The sequence below is a fragment of the Molothrus aeneus genome, chromosome 2 (genome assembly GCF_037042795.1).
Source record: "Molothrus aeneus isolate 106 chromosome 2, BPBGC_Maene_1.0, whole genome shotgun sequence".
NCBI lineage: Eukaryota > Metazoa > Chordata > Aves > Passeriformes > Icteridae > Molothrus > Molothrus aeneus.
Window position 1 is genome coordinate 80452851 of NC_089647.1, and position 23079 is coordinate 80475929.

A 23079-nucleotide genomic window follows, 5' to 3' on the forward strand; every position below is an offset into this window, starting at 1 on the left:
CTCTGTTTCTCTTTCTCTATGTTTAAACAATACTGTATATTCTGATCTTCCCTGTATTACCCTACAGCCAAACTGTTTTGAAGTGAAACTCGCAACACTTGAAGAAAATGGTTGAAGAAAAAAGTCTTTCAGTCCCATCAATGATCACAGACCAAGGGAAGCCAAACTGTGATATTCAGGTGTTCTGTTCAGATAGGCCTTTAATTTTGAAACAAAAAAAATATGGAATTAATTTCTCTTAAAAGGGATAAATGTATGAAATTTTGGGGGGAATGTTAGCTGAGTAAGAATACAATTACATACATGCAAGGGTCACAAAATCAATAATTAATAAAGTTATGTTCAGACTGGAGTATGACTGGACCTTTTCTCAGAGTATTTAATGGTCATATCAGTCTGAAGTTCATATTGAGAAGTAAATATGAATACTCCATGCTTTGAAATTCAAATTCCTGTTCCTAAGTGGCTTTTAACACTAATTGAGGATGATTCTTTCTGACAGTCCTGTAAAATAAGTTGTAAAACACTATAAATTATTTTGAATTCTAAAATCCAGTATTGAGGAAAATAAGATCAGTCCTCTATTTTCAAACAGCAAAGAGACACAAAGGAAGAAAGAGATAAAATGGTAAGTAAGTGAATATACTTAAAGGACAAAGCATAAAATTAACACTGGTATCCTTTAATATGTGGAAAACTATACCACCCTTGGTGATAGAGAATTAATTCAAAAGGCTACTATACATCTTCTAAAATGACTTTCAGGAAAGAAAATTTGTTTCATAATAAATATCTTGTTAATCTAAGTATCACTTACAGCAAAAGCGAGAGGGGGGTGCTTTAGCCATCTGGTTAAAAAGAGTGTAATCAGTAATTTTCCACAGCTGTTTACTTTGATTCTAAATGTTTTGAAAATGGGTAGCACATTTCATGTAAGACGCAGAATTGGAGAGACAGTACAGGTGTTAGGTTGTCTTTCTGCTCCAACATGAACTTGCCACCCCACTCTGAGAAGACACATCCATCTTCTTTTCAGTTATAACAGTCTTTCAAGGCTTGCTTACTGTGAAGCTTCATTCTGTTTTAGTGATGCCCGTGTAAGTCCTAGGTTGTTGGTTATAGTTGTAGTAAATCATTCAGGGTTACATGATGATATTACTCTATAGATCTATCACATATATAGATAACACTATATATAGTGAGACAGAGCCTTCTCCAGAACAAAACGAAATACCTAGTTACCTGAGGCATAGAAAAGGCTGAGATACTCAGTGATTTTTTTTTTTCCCTTAGTCTTTACTAGAAAGTGCAGCACCACACCATTCAAGTTGCAGAAAGAAAAGGCAGTAACTGGGAGAATGAAGAACTGCCAGTTGTAGGAGAAGATAAAGTTCAAGAATATCTCAGGACCTCAAAGGTGCACAAGTCCTTGAGACCTGGTGAGACTCATCCTTGGGTCTTGAGGAAACTGACAGTTGGCATTGCTAAACCACTGTCTGTTACACTGGGATGTTGTGGTGGTCTGTTGACATTCCCACTGAGGGAAAAAGGGAAATATAACCTCATTTTTTAATAAGAGAAAAAAAGGAAGTACTAAGGAACAACAGACCAGTCAGTCTCACCTCAGTGCCAGAAAGATCATGGAGCAGATCCTCCTGGAATCTGTACTAAGACACCTGGAAAATAAGGAGGTTATTTATGAAAGCTGACATGGCTTCTCTAACGGCAATTTGTGTCCAACAAATTTGGTGGCTTTCTGTGATAAGCTTAAAGTCTTGCTGGATGAAGGAAGAGTAATGATGTCATCTACCTGCATCTGTGTAAAGTATGTGACACTTTCCTGGGCAGTGTTCCTGTCCCTATGGCATGGATTGGAAGGACCACTCAGTGGATAAGGAATTGACGCTCAAAGCATTAAAGTCAAGAGCTCAATGTCCAAATGGACACCAGTGATGATCGTGTCCTTCAGGGGTCAACATTGGGACTGGCATTGTTTGACATCTTTGTCAGCAGCATAGACAGTGAGACTCAGTGCACTCTCAGCAAGTTTGTCCATGACTCCAAGCTGTGTGGTGTGAGCAACATAAAGAAGGGAAGAGATGCCATCCAGAGGGACTTTGACAGGCTCTACAAGTGGGAACAGATGAACCTCATGAAGTTTATCAAGGCCAAGTGCAAGGTCATACATGTTGTTCAGGCTAATTCCAACCACAGATACAGGCTGGGCAGAGGCCTGTATGTCTCCTAGAGGAATGGATTGAGAGCAGCCCTGAGGAGAAGGACTTGGAAATATGAGTTGTTGCAAAGAGTGACATGACTTAGTAATGTGTGCTCGCTCTTCACCAAGACAGCTATACCCTGAGCTGTATCAAAAGCAGAATGACCAGAATGTTGAAGGATTTGATTCTGTACCTGTACTCAACTCTCCTGAGACTCAGCTGGAGCATTGGATCCAGCTCTGAGGCCCTCAGGATAAGAAATATTTACCTGTTGGAGGAAGTCCAGAGGAGTGCCTTGAAGCATCTCTCCTATGAAGATGGGCTGAAAGAGTTGAGGCTGTTCAGTTTGGAGAAGAAAAGACTCCAGGAAGGCCTGATTGCCGCCTTCCAGCACCTAAATTTAGGGAGGGATTTTTCAAAAGGGCATATAGTGATAGGACAAGGAGAAATAGCTTTAAAATGAAAGTGGGTACCTTTAGATCAGATACAAAGAGGGACATGCTTTACAGTGAAGTGGGGTGAGGCATTGAAACAGATTGTTCAGAGAAGCTGTGCATGCTGCTTGACTGGATGTGTTCAAGACCAGTTAGATGGGACTTTGAGTCACTTGGCCTGGTGGAAGGTGTCCCTGTCCATGACAGAGAGCTTGAAACTAGATAATCCTTAAGGTCTCTTACAAGCCAAACTATTCTATCACTCTATAAATGTTTATTCTTTAAAAATCACCATGAAATATGACATTTTGAATGAGGTTCCAGCCTTGAAAGAGGGAGGTATCAATTTCCCTGTATTAAAAGGAATTGCATACACTACACAGCTGTTGTACCTAATCCTTACAAGCAGTGAAGCTAATTAGCCTTGGCACAGCAACACACTGACGTTGCTACACATTGCTTGGGCTCTGTCAGAGTAGCTCAGGTATCTCCACGGAACGGAACAGTTCAATGCATGCATACACAACAGGAATCAAACTCTCACTTCCCATACTCCGCTGCTTAGATAATGCCAACTCTGAAATCAAATAATGTCACTAATTAAAGGAGCATTTTTAGCAGAAAGGAAAGTCATGCTAGCAGATTGCAGCTGAGTAGGGAGGGGAAAGAAATGATGAGGACACAAACCTGAGAAATAAAGTGTGAAAAAAAATGTACCAAAGAAATGTTTACCATTTTAGATTCTTGCTCTGCCATACAGCTCAATATAGTAATTTAAATCAAAGTTATAAAATTCCAGGTAATATAGTAAATCCTGCAGCTACCATGAGGGTGAACAACATTTCAAGTGGTTGAGACAGAGTCCTTGTAATCTTAAATATTGCTTTTAGTTAACAATTATTTTTTCCTCTGAAACACAAGGAAAAATTCCTTTTTCTTACATACAATTCACTTACTTTCTAGGACTTGGCCTCACTTTAGAAAAAGCAATGAGAGAAAATTATTCAGAAGCATGACAACTTTTCGCAATAAAAAAATTAAATTATCACCTATGCTTATATTAGATATTTTTATCTCTACCTATTTTATGTCCACATAAGCAGCTAAATATTTTTTCCAGTGATGCTATCCCTGATAAATGTTTGCAATACTACTGATGTTTTAACTGGACTATGTAGTCTAGGCGTTTCCTGAACATTGTCCCTTAAGTTCCAAGCACACATGCATATGTTAATACTAAGCTTGAAAAATGAAGTTTTATTCCTCTCACTCCAAACAGAGTAGTGCATTTTTTTTGGTATTCTATGTTGATTTCAATGGCACGTGGAAAATATTCAAACTGGGAGCAGTAACTCATCTAATTTGTCCTTTACTCTAAGCAAGAAGGATTTCAGCAAGTCTGACTGGCAATGTGCTGTCTGAATCCAATGCATGGCTATGCCTAATTTGTCTCAAAAGATTTTTAAAACAGCTGCCAAGGAAACCTGAAAAGACTTTTGGCTTTTAAAGGCTCCTGTGGAGGGGGCAGGTACCAACAGCTGCAAATTACCACAGGCAAGCAATCCAATCCCACATTTGGGATTTGGTTCAATCTTGGACCATCAATAAATGGTTCTTGGGTGGATAAAGGGCTCTGTAGAGCTCACCTAGTGTAAAGAAAATAGAAGTGGTAGAAGCAGATTGACATAAACCCTTCCATTCCTACATTACATAGGGTTAATGGCTCATACTGTCCTGGATCACACTGAATGACGACCCTTGGTTTACTGAGGAATAATTTGAATTGCTTTTGAATAGTTCTGAATAATTTGAATAATTCTGTGGCTGTTTATACTATTAGATTGATTAGAATCACTTGCAGAAGCTGGTTTTCTGATTTCCTCTTTGGTTCTGTATTTTGTCACCATAGGTAGCATGGAAAAAAATTGAAGGTTTTCAGTGGAGCAGGCCACCAAAATTCCTCCCTGTCTTTTATCTTAAATCTTCTGCCTTTTGGCCTGAATTCTTTTTGAGTGATGTGTCACAGAGCTTCTGGGAACATTATACCTGCCATTGTGTTACAACCAAAATACGTCAAGCCCTTCAGGCAGTAACCAATTGTTTTCAGTTTGTAAAAGCAATCAGAAAATCTGCATTCACAACATTAAAATAAAGGGAACGCTTAAGCAATGCAAGTAATTTTAACATGACCCAGCTTCCACTTTAGAATCAGAAATAGTGAATGGAAAGTGGGAAAAAATCTAAACTGATTTAAATATGTGCTCTTGTAGGAGGAAGACCAACTGAAGTAGACACCTTGGTTGAAGGTGCAATATCTATATAATTCTGTACTGTTGCATAGGAGGAAATCATACCCCTGTCAACATTTTTTTTATATTCTTACATCTCACAGTTTTTGACCAAAGTTGCTGCTAGTCAAGGTCTGTTTTTAGAAAAATGTTTCTGTGTCAGTGTGGTGGGGGAGATGCTTTTAAACTCTCTTTGAGAGTGGTGTGTGTGTGTCTATTTGAAAGGCTGTTATCAGCATGTCAGGGTGTGTGGCTTTGGCGTCGTCTGGCTGTGAAGCTACACAATGCATCCTATGTAAGATTTGCAAGGTGATCTCGGTTTAAACCAAGCCCTTCATACCTACTATCAAGGGTGACAGGCAGAGGGAATTTTCAACTAATTCATTATTTTTTTCCCTGCAATTCAAACTCAGCATAGTGTCAATGTACCAACTCAAATTACTCCATTTCCCTTTTTATCAAACATTTTAAAATTGAAAGGTGCTGAAGAGTACTTAAAAATTATTTCCTTTGCTCAGAAACGTGACAGCAATCAGAATAATGGATAACTCAATGTTAGTAAGTATTTGGTATGTGCTTAAGCTAACCACCTTTAGCTAAGCATGAATAAATGCTATTTTCTTCCTTACTGAATCAAAATAAGAACTTGGTAATCTCTTTAAAGAAGATGTCTATATGTTTAGTACTCTCATAGTAATCTTTATTTGTGTACTTTGTGTACTAATTTTGTTGAAGACACAGTTCTAGCTGTCTCTCTTCTTGTGGGGCCTTGTAATTTCTTTCATCTTGTGATCTGATGTTTGAAAAACTCTTACATTTTGTAAACTGGCCAGACCTCATGCTTCCCCAAAATCGAAGTTGAGGATGTGCATATCTTTGATAAGAGGGCACAGATCCTCTCCCTCTAATGTTGGACCCAGATGAAATCTTTGGGGGAAAATACATAGTATCTACATATAAATACACTGTATATAGCTATAAACACACATGAGGTATACACAATATAGGTGGCTCTTAATCTCTGATTATGTCAAAGTCTGACCAAATTAAAGTCTACAAGCAAAACTCCAGGATTTTTTGATAAGACATTTTATTACTTATCTGGTCAGATGGATATTTTCAGCTGTAACTCTGATATACTGACACCTCATGAAGCTGTTGCAGCTATATGTGCACTGGTGAATTGAAATAATCAATAGTGAAACATCCATATCTTTTATGATGTCAACATGATTCCTCACAGAATTTTAGACTACAAAACAGTAATTGTCTCAGAAAATATCCAGCTGTAACTCAGGGCAAACTTTGCTGAAGCCATTTTTACCATATGAATTCAGATTATGCCATGCCATTTACATCTGGTATAGGTAAAACATAGTCATGATCTGTTTTATTATCCTCTGTATACTTCATATATTTTCCCTAGAGAACCATTTATTTAAATTCAAGCTGTGATGCATGAGTTTTACAATTTGTGAAGAATTTTCTTTCTTAATAGTATAGCTCCCTCAGAAAGACTTTAAGAATACACTTTAATTTCAATAAACAGAATTCTCACAGGAATTTTATTAGAGATCTACTGAGCTTCGTATTGTAAAATTTTAAAATAAGCCACTTACTTTTGGCCTTAAATGATGTACCTTGATAAAACCATATTACAAATAAACTAAAAATGAATTCTTATTTTTGTCTCAGATTTAGTCAAAATTTTCCTTCATTTATGTCATTTTCCTACCATAATGTCAATCAGATTTTGCTAGACATTCCAGTATCTTAACACAAGGGGTTTTTTAAAGAGTCTATCCAATCATTTATCATTATAAATCTCTCAAAGGACTTGTATAAAAAAAAAAAATCTGTCTTTTCTGGTCATTTGAAAATACCACCTTAAATAACACAGTCTTCAGATTTTTGACTCTGACATAGTATCCAGGACAAATATGTAACCACATAACTGACTAAAACTGTGTGGAGTATCTCTGAATTTTAAAGGTATATTGATGTAGTCACATATGCATATAGAAAGCATCCTGTCTTTACCTATTGCTTTGATTTAAAAATGTTAATACAATATCTTATTGACCTGAAACACAAATAAAAGACCGTGCATGCCTCATATCCCCTGTGCACACCTCATATCCTGTTCTATGTATTGCCTTCTACAGTTCACAATCATTTAGAATTTAATGTATTATAAATTATACTGAGAAAACAAATGGAACTGGTCAGTATCAAATGTATGATCCACGTGCTGTATCTATGCATGAAAAAGTGTTAAATCAAAGCTCTGACAGCAATCATTTCAAGGCATTTGTGAACACAGTTGTGGGTATCAGACATAGCAAAATATGGTTTTTTTTCCCTGAAAGCTCCTACTCTGACTTCCAGGCCCTGATTTTGATAAAAAAACAAACTATTTCATTATATATTAATATGAATAAAATTTTAGTATTTGAAAAAATGGTACAAACTGAAGAACATCCTACCTGTTTGTCAGCCTGGCATTTTTCCTATGCATCTTACTCTTGCCTATAGATTACTTTATACTCAGAAATTAATACAGTCTTAACTGCAAACTATGCAAATATTACCACAATTAATCGGTTTATTGCATATGTTTATATGTATATACATACATATATATATGCACACATACACACACACACACATATATATACATAAATGTAAATATATGCATACATATATACATGTATATGCATATATACATATTTTTCGCTTTAAAATTCTAATACAGTGTTTTATGCTTGCATGGAAAACCATTTAATACATCCCACAGCAGCTCTGTGTTTAAGATTTAGCTCAATGTGAACATTATTTTTGGCAAACACAAAGGAAAAAAGAAAGAAATTTGTATAACATTACAGTCTGTTATCCAAAAAAACCTCCATAATCTGATTTAAGACACATAAATAGTTAAACAAATTCTAATGATCAATTAGAAGGTTATTAAAAGTTAACAGAAGACATTTACCAAATGCATTGAGCCAACAAAGAAATATGATCCCCTGTGATCCTGCATAAATTTAAGTGTCATTACGTTCTTCATTTCAATCTGGAACAAGTGTAGGAAGGAAAGGGAATCATAAATTTAGTTTCTTTAATCAGAACTAAATCAGAAAAATTCTTGGGGATCTCTAGATTACTTACAAATGCCCAGGAAAAAGACACCAGAGCTACTGTAAAGTCTCTAAATATGTCCGACTCAATGCTTAAAGCAGATAAAAGGTGAAAGAGATCATAGAAATGGTTTGGGGGAAAACCCTCATAATAAAAAAAGCTATCAGCAAACTGCTGTTATCTATGTCACTTTGCTTCTGTTTTGAATACCAGTGGTAGTTCTCATTGCCTCCTTTCTAACAGCACATCTCAGAAAAAAAGGTAGAGAGAATTGTGACAAGGATGATGAAAGATGGTGCATAAAAGATGAACATAAAATCATTAAATATTCAAAAGGTTGAATAAGGAATATTTGTTCACAACTTCTGACAACAAAGGACCAAAAATGGAAACAAATGAAATATTCAAACACTATTTACTAGACGCATAATAATATCCTTTTTCATGAGTGTGGAACTCACAGACTCTGGATGACAACAAAGAAGTATAAATGGATAAGTGGTTCATTGTGAATGCAATACTTGGTCTCAGGAAACCTTTATTGTGCATTCCTGGAAGTGCCAAAAGTCTGCTTAGGAATTTTCAAAGTCTGCTTGCCTTCTGCTTAAGTTCATTAAATGTTTCCAGTGACATATCAGAGACAGACACTGAAACAAATTATTTCCTCTCATAAGTCCTAATATGTGGGGATTTTTTCCATATGATTTTTAATAACCCAAAAATATACATTGATGTTCTATGAAATAACTATTTGTGAGAACACCATTGTCTTTCTGATATATTTCATGCAGATTCTTGCCTAAAAACATTGTCTTTTGAATTAATTTACCTTTGAATTAAAATGTATAAAAAAATTGGTTTTGAATTCAAATGAAATAGCCACATAATATTTTGAAAGACCAGCACATGGCATGTCTAAAGAAGTCAATTAAGTCTCATGTTCTATGTCCAAGAAATGGTGTTCACCTTTTAAAAAAATCTTAAATCTTAAAAAATTTAGAAATTCAGATGTAGATAAACTGCATGTAAAAAATCACATGAGAAGTCTGTTCCATGGAAGAATGTTCCAGTGAGAAGTTATTTGAAGAAGTCTTGATCAGTATTTTATTTGATTTTCTTTTGATAGGTTCTTCAATAAACATAATGAAATGTAGAATTGCTTAAATAAATTTGCTTCAAGAGTTCATCTAGGAGTTTAAAACTGGCTCTTTCTTTTTTAATTTCTTTGGGAGGACTTCTTAAAGAAAAAATCCTCATCAATTAAATTGTTTGTGAAATCTGAAGTTAAAGGAGAGATGAACATTAATGTTATGCATGCGGAATTAATTAAAAGAGATTCTCAGGCAAAACAGTAACAGAAAAAGGAGGAAAGTCCTATTTCCCATTTCATGCAACCTAAACTTGGTGAGGGGCAATGGATAGGAAGCCTTTAGATAAGTGATATTTTAATTATGTCTGGAAAGGAGTGCTATGTAAAAGACTGCATGAATGGGAGAAGAAATTGTATAACTTGTTATGTTTATTGGTTGCAAAGCGACAATATTTCATGAATGCAGAAAAATATCTCAAGAATTCCAGTGGAAACATAGGCTAATGAAATAATAGAATTACTGCCACTAAGTCACCATGAGGTATGGTAGGAGACTATGAAAGTGATATCCTTTTGGCCTCCACTGTGAAATCACAGACCTCAGGTTATATGAATGATATCTTTTATTAAGAATGGATCCAATAATCTGAAGTAACTAAGGAGAAGCCTAAAGTCCTGTCAGCATTTGTCTATGCTTTGAGAAGTTTCTGCTGCCTTTCACCTTAAATAATCCATTATTTTAACATCACCTGCACTTCATTACATATAACCATGTCTGGCATTTCCAAAAAACAGTGAATATGTACATGTTCATGTGTATGGATCCATTATGAATCTGATTTTCTGCACCGTATATGGTTTAACAGCCATTTTAAATCACATTGACCAGAAACTATGCAAGTATATTTTAGAGACTAACATCCTGACCATGGAGTGGAATCCTAGACCATTTCACAGTGAGGACAATAAATAAGACACATCTGGAAATTCAGGCAAGTGTCTTCAGTGTTCATTGGGATCAAGTCTTCTGTATCCATTTTCACACAGAGATCCTTATATGTGCAGCTACGCACACACATCTGCTGTGGCTGTTTATCACTTTGCTACACCAGCTTTTGAATATCACAAAGAAAAGATCTATGTCATGACATTATTACCACATTCTTCAAGTGCAACATCAGGTGGTGCTGCTCAGCTTAGACTTCCAGATTTTCTACCTGTCTTACCATGTAAACAATCTCTTACTTTTGAGTGCAGATAATCCTTTGTTTATTTAAACAAGTAAATGCTTCTGGAACAGCATTTTCATTGAAGGTGCAAATTTCTGACCTGGAAAGTTGTTCACAAGCAATAACATTTGCTTTCATCTCTTTTCTGTACCTACGTAAGTTTAAAAAGTTCAAACATTATTAATTACTTCACTGCAAGAAAGTAACCAGCAGAACTTGAATAGTGACAGAATGTAAAGAGATGCTTCTCATATCTGAAATACATGAGTAGCAATATAAGAAGTAAATCAGTAAAAAAATAAAAAACTAAGTAAAAAACAGTACATTAATACATGAGTAAGCTTTATGCATTTAGAGAGTAAAGTTACTTGAAACCTAGTTCATTTGTATTTCAGCTCTGTAAAAATCATCCTGGTATTTCCTTTCCATAGAAAATTCTATCTCTAAAATATCCTTTCACCCTCTATTGGAATAAAAATTTAGCAAACTAATATAATTTTTGTAATTGCTCCCAAGTCGTTTCTTTTGGGGGTGTGTGTATAGGGGGGGGGTTGGTTTGGGTTTTTTTTGTGTGTTCTGGTTTTGGCGGTTTTTTTGGGTTTTTTTTTTGTTTTTTTCTTTAAAAAAATGGAAATTACTATAGCGTTCTTTTTCAGAAAAAGAAGTACACTTCGGAAAGTTTTTGACTTCTCAAATTTACCTTCCTAGGACCTGATTGTGCTAAATATCAGACTATTTCAATAGGATTCATTTTAGTAAGGAATTAGAGTGTTGTTTAAAAAACACATAAAACAAATACCTTTCTTAATTTTTAGTTTTTGAGATACAATAGGAGAAAATTGAAGAGAAATATACTAATACCACTAGACAACAAATATAGTAGACAAGGTTATCTGCTTTCATGTTATCTGCTCTATCCAGTCAGCTAAGATAGAAAAATCAACCCAGACCATAGTTTTCAGTGCAATCTATGAAAATACTGTGATGCTGATTCTAGCATGAATTACAACAACATTGTGGCCAGGTGCAAGAGAGTTGAGAGAAGTTTACAACTATATTGTGTCAAGTTTAGATTTTGTTTTTTATTATGTAGTTGTCTTTTGTAAAATCCCAATCTGTAGATGGTCCAATGCCTCACTTGAGAAGAGAGTAGCATTTAAACATAATTTTAATTTATATTCAAATATAATACAGTAAAAATGATGTAACCTAAAAAATCAAAGAAAGTGTAACCTACCTGTTATAATACATATTTTTTACAAACATATTTGTCAAAATGCCATAATCACCCACAAAATCAGACACCCAGTTTAGAAATCAACACCTTTCTTTTATCATTTCAGTCAATACTCTGATATTTTCGTGTACATACATTCTGCTATGGATGAGGTGTAAAATCTTCATCTTAATATATACTGAATTATTCAGTACATCTTAATATGTACTGAATCTTTATGGAGTCATGAGCAAAAATAATTGTTCAATCCCTGCGTTTGGCAACAATACCCCCTGCTCCATTTTCATCACAAGCCCATAACGCCTCCATAGCAGCCAGAGCAGCTGCCTGCAAGGAGGACAGAGATTTGGCAAGTCCTTAATTGGTCCATTGATTGTGCTGATATGATTTAGTGGTGTGCTGCAGAGGCTGTCCAAGACCACATGAGTGCAGCCAGCCCTCCCCAGGATGGCACTGCAGGCTCTGCAGACCACAGTTGGTGCCACTTCCCAGCTGGACTGTCCATATTAACACGAGTTTGCCTGTGTTTAATAGTAATTACAAAGAAGTCATGCATTGCTCTTTAAAGGTCAGACCTGTTGTTCTCTCCAGTCGTTGTGGTACTGCTGAATGCCTTTCACCTTTACTGACAAGGAATGGAAACAAAACAAATCTATGTATGTAACTGTAAAAGAAAACAGTGTTTTCCCAGTTTTCTTCCTTGAACGACCTGTACACCAACACAATAAGCTAAATATAAAAAGTTTTAAATGAAGGAAAACACCTACCTATTCTCTCAGATTTAATTCAAGCCAATTAGGAACCCAATGAGAATTAATTGGGTAAAGAAAACTCCAGATATTCAGATCTCCTCCATTTCTTTCTGCCACATTCTCTTTCAGGAGCATTTATCTCTATTTTGCAGTGGACAGGCAGGTAGGAACTAAGAAATTAAATTAATTTGATGTTCTAAACTAAAACTTTGAAAGTATTTTATGATAGAAGCCCTTCTCACATTACTGGAAACAAGCTATCTATGGTATTATGTTTAGTATTTAATATAAGAAGAAAAATATATCTTTAACATTTTAAGATTGGCTTTGCTATTTTATTTTTAAGCTTTAATGTTCTGTATTGCTGTCTTGTCCATGCGTGTATGAGAGACATGCTTTATTTTTAGATTTAAAAATTAAATGGTAACATTTTTTTGAAAGAAAACAGTTCAATATGCAAGGATTTATGCTTGCTCATTTGCTTTAAATATTACTGGTTCTTATTTAGGGTTAGATGGCTGTTTTTAATGCTATCAAACTAGACTTGGAATTTCAGTTAAATATCATAAAAATCTTTATATATATAAGATATATATCTATAACATTGGCTTTTTTTTTTTTTTAATTCCCAAGGAGGAGTGAACAGCTGTTCCATTTCTCTCTGTCAAGACAGACTAGGTAACTGTGCCACTCATTTCTCTGATCCAGGATCTTAGTTTATAATCTACTGTGCATCCACTGATGGAGTCTACTTGCTCCCACCAACCTGCCTGTTATTCCCTTTAGATTTTTTTATGTCCATTAATCTCTTTGTCAGCTTTACAGTGGCACTGTATTCCTGGGTTTGCCTGTTCTTCACATATGCATTCGATATTTCAGCTGTCTGTTACATTTTGCTGTACATGCAGTCTTCTCCTCCACTTATCACACTTTTCTCTCTGCAGTCACATGGTGTTGGCAGCAGAGGCTACATCTGTACCAAAAAATCAGCAGGGGTAAACCTCTAGCAGTGGCCTGGGCATGCAGTTGCCCATATTGAGTGTATATTGCAAAAGGTTAGGCAATGTTTTAGCCACTGGAAAGTAACTTCCATGTGAAGCTCAGGCGCATTATAGGCTACAGTAGGAATCAGAGCCCTGTCAGGCTGTATACATCAGACATATTTAAAGGAAGACAGGAGGGAGTGAAAACACATGCCCTGTTTAACTAGCTTTTAGGTGAAGGAGCAGGAGAGTGCACTGCAGATTCAGCATCACCTAGGTTACAAAGGATCAAAGACACAGAACGAAGCCTTGGTGGTGACCAGCTCCAAGCCTTCAGTCAGTGTTTATCAACAGCCAAACTGTTGTCATCAATACACATGCATTACTCTTAGACACATCCTACCACATAGGTACCAATGTGTGAAGTGCACAAATGCAGATTTTAAAATTAGAACAAGAGTTTGTTAACAGCAAAAAGGTTACATGGTTAGTTTTACCTTATTTCTTGGTGCAAGATATGAAAAATGAGGATTAGCACATCATTGTACAAATTATCATGTCATGAAAAGGCACTTTTGTATTTACAATGGAAATTTCCAGAATGGATATAAAATGAAAACAATTTTTTTCCTAATTGGAGACAGCAAAAGGAACAGTAAAAAGACCAAAAACAAAACCCCAAAACAAATAAAACAAAAACAATCCACAAAAATCTTAATTTAGTAATAATAATAAAGTTGCACCATGTTTTTGACTTAAAAAATATTTGTAAAGTGCTACAAACCATTCTATTTTAAATAATGGACTTCCATGTTTTAGCCTGCAAGTTTTCCAACAAAAATAAACCTTCCCTGTAATTTCTAAAATATGTTTCTAATTTTTTTTTAAATTTACTAAAATTTATTAAATTTATAGTCAGCATGTCAGCATGTTGACATTTGTCTTCTTAGATTATTTTATCACAACAGTTCACTTATTGAAATGATGGAAGGCAAAGTGTGCTATATGGAACATAAATAATAAAAGTTTCCTTAGCTTACCTTTTACATCTGCATTTCCATATTAAAAAACTCTAAAAGACAAATGGTTAAATAACTCTAAAGTTAACCATGAAAGCTTGAAAATCATGATGGACTAAGCAGCTCTGAGCATCCTGTCTGCAAAAAAAAGCAAAATCCATGTGTTATGTTTAAGCATATAGGACCTTGCCAGCTTCTGACCACACTGCCATAAACACATTTAATGTAACAGAAAAAGAATGTTACTTGCCTCTCAAATACTGATTTGGCAAAGGATTTTTGCTTTCAAGTATCTTTACACATGAAGGTAGCCCTGATGAGATCTGTGAGAATGTTTTATGTAAACATACTTGCGCTCAGAAGCACCGGCAGGACTGAATCTTAACAGTAACATAAACTATTAAGAAAACTTAGGAAGGGAGGGAATTTACCTGGGTGTGAAACTTGGCTGCAAGTGACAGGAGAATCAGATCCTTAGCGTGTATCTGTTAGGGTAAGTAGCAGTTCATTGCTTTAAGTGAAAACTGCAGCTACATAACAAAGAGTGCATAACTTCATCATTTCTCATTTTGTGAAAACACTAACAGCACACAGACATAAAAAAACCTAATCTAAACTATTAACACAATGCTCAAACAAACTGAAGTGATAAGTACAAATAAAAGTATCTGTGTTGGCTGAGTCCTGGAGTGATGGCTGATTTATCTCACAAAGCACTTAGAAATCAGTGTTTAATTCTTTTTTTCTCAGCTCTAGATCACAGGTCATGTACTTAACTACACAAATCTATTTAAATAAACAATGTGCTTATGCGTCATTATTCACTCTGCATGGCTGCAGTCCAACTCAAAGGAGATGGGGGCAGGAAGAGCAACAGTTATCTTTGTCAGAAGAAATGAAGGGGGCAGATTTTAAACTGATATATCTTAATATATTCTGTTGTATATTCTGTACTCAAATACTTATTCACATTGCTGAGGGCTTTTGAACAAAGCAGTTTGATAAAATTTACAAGGTATCACTGGAGCAAATTGTGTGTTGTACTACATTTCCATAAACATTGGATCAATACTCAGATGTCCAAACTGGTGAATTCTGAAATGTGAAGCAAACCGGGAAAGGATTTGTCACACCAACCAAGACTTTTCCACACAATGAAATTAATACTATTTCTCATAAATATATGACCTATGAGAGAACTGAAAAAGAATGCCATTTGCCTTTTAGTTACAATTAATGCCTAAAAAAACCATGGCATAGTAATTTAGACATGCTTATTGTATCTTCTTCACATATTTTCTATTTAACTTAGACTAGAATAAAATCCATACTTTAGCTCTCTGGGTTTGTTCTAAGGTGTAGTGGCTACTAGAACAGGGTGAGGTTTCACTTTAGAGTAGGTTTATGCTTAGATGCTCCCACTACCTCTAGCTACTCTCCATTGCCCTCTGATGCCTGACAGTTTAGAGCACCCCTGTAGATTTTTATAAGCTATGTGTATTTTTCCATTTATACTTTCTGGTAGATTGAAAAATTGAGACAGAAAATATTTTTTTCTTCGCAGCAAGATTAACAAAAGAAGAGTAGATTGAAACACTTTTACCGTCAGTTCTTTTATTATTTTTTTTTTCTATCAGTTCTAAGATTCAGGTATGCAGGTGAAGCTGTTTGCTTCAAGTTTGTTGGTTACCTTCTGCACAGAAGATATTGCTGTCCAGTGTTACTTCATCAGGTTAATACATTAAGTTACAGAACTGTTTAAAAGAATGTCCTTCTCTGAAAATATAAAATAAAATATTATTTTTTCTTGTGTGATTAGATAGTTGGGGAACTTATTTTTTTCCTAATAAAAATATGTCATTTATGCATCATGTTAATATAGGTATAGACAACAAATTATTTATTATTAGGTATTAATGAAATAAATTTCTAATTTCTTTTTTTGGCTTTCACACTAAGGGCAAAGTTTACTACTGGTCTTTTTCATCATGCTCTTCTGGCTTGTGGTTAACTTGTATAGTTTTCTCTGTGACTGAGGCTGAAACACAGCAAGTTATGGGCAATCTGACACCTCCACTTGAATAATAAATATGCTTTTCAACAATTGCTGAGTATCAGATGGAAGAATGAAAAATTAATTATCATTTAATTATTTATCAAGGACATGAATACAGCTTCTTTTCTAGTGAAGGAACTCAGCATAATGATTTTTACAAAACATTGCCTTTCTGTCTCATGATGAGACAATTGTCTGTCTCCATGAGATATCTGGAAACTAAATAATGATACAATTGAAAGCTTATAAAAAGAAAAAACAAATTGTAAATGTAATGAAGCAACATATATTTATAAAAATTCCTTCGTCTGGACTGTGTTGCTACATCAATGAATTACATCAGCGAACTGATACAGAAGTTGAAAAAATATATTTGCCACTGAAGAAACTAAATTCTCTGGTCACCAAAGTAAATCTCTGGCTATGTCAAAAATAGTTGATAAACTTCAAAAAACATTTACAATTGGTACTACTCTAGCATCTCATTTAAGTGACACCAAGGTAGTAACCATATAGAACTTCATTAACAGTGAACAAAAGTGCACTACTTTTAACAGAACATCTGTGAGGTTTAACAAAAATACTTTAATTACACTTTCAGGAAAATCTGTCTTAACTGTTAATAAGATAACAAGTTTAATTGATAAAATCATCCTGGAGGGGAGAACTTAAACAAGAGGAGTGACATAAAAAACAGCTTGCATTTATCCTTAACACTTACAATGAGGATTGTATCTTTTTTCATTTTTAAGTGAAACTTTTTGAAGAAAGCATAATTGAAATTTACTTTGCAGTTAATTAACAAGATCAATGAAACCAGTCCTATGATTATCTGAACTAAAACATTTTCTGAAATAGTAACTGGCAAATAAAATCTAAGGAAGTAAAGACAGTCCTCTATATTTCCCACTCCTGGCGTATTCTGTACTGCAAATCAAACCTAAACTAGACTTAGTTTTTTTCCTTTGAAATGCATAATGCAATTTGGGAGTTTCTAAAGTTAGCAGTAAAAATACAGGAACAAAATGAAAAGGACTTTAAGTCATGTGACTCTCATGAATTTTAGAAGAAAGTTTTGTGGACAGGTCCTTTAATTAATTCTAAAATACAAAAAATCCTGCTGCTACATTGTATTGAACTTTGTAGAAAAGAAAAAAATTCCAGCTTTGTCTCAGGGCTATACTGCATTGCTTTGGAGAAGGTGGAAATCTCTGCTTCACAGACAATCTCACTACCCAATGCTTATCCTAAAATAAACCTAAAGCAAGTATGAGAAGCAATGTCTGAGATACTGCTCCTCTACACATTCCCAGATTCACAGGGCTGTGTGTGCTTGGTTGCACTCTTATTTTGGCTAAGCCCCAGGGTCATACAAGCCCTTCCTTGCTGCTTCTCACCCATAGTATGGTCCACCAGGGTACCAATGCAGGCAGTAGAGATGCTGAGACTTTGGAACATGCCACAAGACATCCCAGTGGGGCTTCCACTGGTTTGAGTAAAGACAACAGAACTAATCTGAATTTCAGAAAGTGTAGGTGAGATGAATCCCCCAGCTTTTACAATGCACACCATCTTTTTAGTGTTTTCTTTCACAAGGATGCACAGGAGAAGACAGGATGCCATTTAATGCTCTCCTACCCCCACAGTGTTTCATGTAATGACCTGTAAATTATATGTTGGCAACATAAACATGTCTTTTGGAAATAGGTTTGCTGGTTCCTATTGTTATAAATGATCAAATCGTGAGCCAAACTTATAATAAAATTTAGCAAAGATTTATTAATTTGTCAGCGAGACCGAAGTTCGGTCGTTGAAACCACCACAGCCAAAGAGTCAGCGTCGAGCCCGGGATCGGCGCCGGGTGAACGCGGATCTGACCTCTGAGTGTCAGAGTCTCCCCAGCTCACGCTCACGGCTTTGCGCAGCAAGGTTTTATACAGATTATTCTGCCCGAGGCAGAGATGACCGAATTTTCTTTGTGCCTCTTCACATGCATCACTGTTGCTTTGCATGTGCAGAGGTGGACAAAAGCCTTGGCCAGGTTTCTCGTTGTTGTCAATCAACTCTGGAGAAGCCGTGTATTGACATGTATCAGGATGGTGCCCGTTGGTTATCTTGACAGATGCAATCGGCAGGGTGATAATCGCTTTCGGTGCCGACAAGGGAAGCCAGCAATTATTGCCCTGGAAGCTTCTATTCTTACGTTCTATGTTTATCTTCACGTGGGTCTGGGAACTAGATGTATATGAATAAGACAGCTGCTCCCGGCCAGGATAGTCAAAAGACATGGTTTGGATTTTACAATATTTTATGCATTAATAGCATGAATTATCACTACCATATACTACACTATGGAGGAATCACTGTCTCCCTACCGCTGAGGAGATCTTTCTCCTAGTCTTTTTACATATTATTCTCCTCCTTTTGACCCAGAGCTAATCCACACCACAGATTCTCATGTTATCATACAAAGTATTGATTGATATTAAAGAAATATATACACATTTTTTCTTCCTTTCCTACCATGTTTATTTATCTCAGTTGTTCAGAACAAGATCAGTAACATTGTTTTAGAAAGTTGCAAAATTCAACAAGCATTGCTATAGCCCGAAGAATTTGTTAACATTGCTTGAGAATACCAGTAGGTGCATTTCATGTAAGGAAGCATACTCCTAGGATTAAATTCATTTCCAAGCACAAGAAAATAACAAATAAATTGTTAAATGTGTCTCAGAAGAATGTTGAATGGTTGCAGACCTTCTCTTGATCTCTATAGCACTTTTTACTTTCAGTGTCTCACAGTAAAAGCCCTTGAAAAGTTTTTGATATTCTTATATCACCAGACAGTATTTTACAACCTGGTGGAAGTAGTTTATAATATACATATTTATTTATTTTTTGTACTGTCCATATGCTTCAAGTCAACAGCTACACATAAAGAAAAAAAAAAGCATGAGTTTAAGAGAAACTTTAAGTAATATAGCAATTACGCTTTCATCCTGTTATAATTATGACCCATGTTGCATTGTCTATAAGGGAGGCAAAATGTAGCACATGACAGTCAAAAAGCATTCAAATAAAACATATTCAAACAGGAAAGTAGTTCCATAGTGAAATAGAGGTTTAGCTACAGCAAAACATAATCTGACTTGGAAATGAGAAATTTCAGACAGAATTAGACCTAAAATACAGAGAGCTAATATTCTTTCAGCAGCTGTTTTAAATATACATAAATAAATAAATGAGCAATTTTTTCCCTAGATAAGAAGAGTATTCATAAGAAGTTTTCACTGGATTAATTTCCCATTAATTTGTCTGTGCTTGCATTCTTAACATTAGTTAAACAGTGTATCTTACTGCTCTGAGATAGTTCAAAATGAGTGCTTTCAAAACAGAGGTGGAATAACTGTAAAAAAATCCTTATTATCATTGTTAATTAAAACTTAAAAAGTGGAAAAAATATTAAAAATATCTATGCCTGCTGAATTAGAATGAGTTTTTGAATGTTATGCAATCACAAATACCTGTCAGATACATCTACAGCTGTTAATTTAAATCCAGTTGCTCTTAATTTAAACCCAGTTCATGTGACAACCTGGCGGGTAAGTAAAAATATGATAAAATTCCTTGAAGTCATATGGCTTAGTCAGCTCTTCTTCTTATATGCATGTATGTACTCTGAGCTTAGCACTGGACATAGCTAACTTATTCATTAGTCAGTTCAAAGAAAATAATGATACTCAGAACTTGACAGAAAACCTATATTTGCTTCCAACCACAGTGTAAAAAAAAAAAAATACATATATATATATGTTTAATTATTCTAAACTACAATTCATTTGAAATTTCCTTAATACAATCTTTATAGATACATAGGTTATTACAACAGGGACAGAAGTTGTTTTGATTGACTGTATAAATGAAATACGGCAAATATCTTGGAAAATATTTATTTAATAATTTCTTATTTTTTTCCCCCCACAGAACAGTTCATATATAAGGTTATAATGCAGTTATGTAATTTATGGGGGCATTCATAATGGCTTTGACATAAAGCTACAGAAAAGAATATCACTGTATTAGAGCATTTCATGCGAATACATATCTAAAATTTTACTGAACTCCTGATGCTTTATTTGGTATTTATTTCCAAGTAGGCATAGTAGACCAACATTTGCTGTAAAACTTCACACAATAAGAAACTACTAGCATTAAAAACAGACAAAAGAAGGGAAAATCAATCACAAAGCTCAATAAGATAAAAGAATGGCATGCATTATAATCAGGAACAGAATGATAAATCAGGCAAATACTAAAGCTTTTAAGACCTTGATATTATTCTTTGGATAGTTTCACAAAGAGATGTTTACTGTAAAAAGTAAATTACTCTAAGAAGGTGCAGAGTAAGCAATTCTCACAATTGTGTAGCTAAGTAGTTTCTAGTAGCTGCTGGTGAGCAAAAATTAAATCTCACATTTTCTCACATTTTCACATTTAATAAAGAACAACAACAACAACAACAAATTTATTAATTTAATAAAAATTTAATAAAGAACAAAGATCATGGATTATTTCATACTCTACAGTGTTATATTTTGAAAGCACTGTAGTCTATTAAGTCAAAGACCACACTCAGATAATTTTTTTTTTTTCATTTTGTGAATCAATTGAATTACTGCATTATACATATTTGGCACAGACACTTACGTGTATGCACATGTACAAATACAAAAGAAAAAGATCAATATCAACATATATTACATGCAACTGATTACTTAGAGTTTGACCTTCCTAATTTTAGTTGGTTTTACTGAAATCCTGAAGTACAGTTACTGCCTTTCATTTCTTTCATGTTCAGAGACTGATTACCTTTGCAAGAACAAGCACGCAATACTCTATGCTGTTAAACAGCTGGCATGGTTCCTGACCTAGCCTGACTTAGACAAGCAGAGTGATTAGAAAACATACACAGTCATGGCTCAGGATTGAGAAATTCCAAATGAGTAGTTCTAATACTACTACATGTGTCTGGGGATAAGAGAATTTACCGGCTTAGGCACAATTTCTACTGTTTTAGTTGGCCTTTGGGGGTCACAGAGTAGTCATCCTTTTTTATTTATTGGAAAGGCTTAGGGACAGTGAAAAACATTGACTAAATTTTATTGCTTTCAATAGCACACATAGATGCTGCATGTCAATGCATTTCACTTTTAACATTATCTAATTAATGCACACATACTTGCATTATAAATCCTAAAAAACACTCACTGTTCAACATTATGGTGATTTAAGGCAAAAAAGAGCTTTATAGTTTGCTTTGCTGATCCTTTAGGAGTGCCAACAGTTTAATAATATTCCTCTATCTTGCTTATCTTACCTATGATCCATTTGGAATGGGTCACATATGGACATACTATCCAGCATTCCCTGTTTCTGTTGTGGCTTGCAGTCACTGCTGCTATAAAATGGGATATATATTATCTGAGAGATATTCTGTCTAAAGTATTTAAACTGCTGTATTCTTAGCAGTTAAATTCTAACTTATGTAGGCATATATAGGCATATAAAGTGTTTATAATGATTTGTTCCCAAAATCAGAATTTAAGAGATTTCGTGATGTGGTGCATTGATAACACAAATGAAAGGAATGTTCTAGTATTACTTTCAAGTTTTGCTAACTAAAGCACAAAAACAACAACAAAAATAGACAGGTAAGATGAAAATTCTGAGGACCTTAAAGGGAAATATATAGTCCAGAAGTCTATTTGTCTTTTCTGAATGATATTGACAGTGGGTCAACTTGGGTGAACTCATACATTTTTACAAGGTTGACATTCAATTGAGTTTAGCTTATGCAAAAAGTATTTTGGAGTTATATTTGCTGATACTATCATATTCCTTTCCTTCTTTCACTATTGCTTAGTTTTAAGAAAGGCTAGGAGTTTGTCCAAGGGCATATTTTTATTCATAGTCATTGGCAGATAACCCATGAAGCACAAAGGCAAAGAAAAATTCTCAAATTTGATGAAGTAAAGAAGGGATTTAAAAGCTGATAAAAGCAGAGAACCAATGCATATCAGAAAAATAAATCAACAGTTTATATCCATAAAGGACTTCATGCCTTGGTCTAATGAGAAAAAGTGTTCTGTTGAAGTAACAAAATGGGTTACATAAAGCATGTTTGGGAGAAAGATGAAGCCCTGTGGGTTTTACTGCAGGAAGAATCCACAATACATCCCAATCTGCAGCTATGGGAGCCTGTAAAACATGTATAACAGGTTTTTCTTTACAGGGGACAACAAACATGGAAAAACACAGCAAATGTTGCAGCTTACAGAGAATAACTGGTGACTGATGGTGGTCATCTGAAGACAATTGCACAAACTCTACCAGAATTACCTTTTTAATTCTTCCCCGCTGTGTCCAGTATTTACACTGGAGCCAGTTTCCCTTTCTTCTTCACACTCAGCAACATGAAAATATAATTTCTGCCTTAGTCTAGTGCATAGTTTGAATGGGGCTGAATTTTAGAAACTGATTATTTAAACTATGTATAGGGAGAGATAATAAGTTGTAGTCCATTCCAAATCTTCTCTTTCAGATACTTAGGAAGCAGGCTGAAGCAGAAACACAC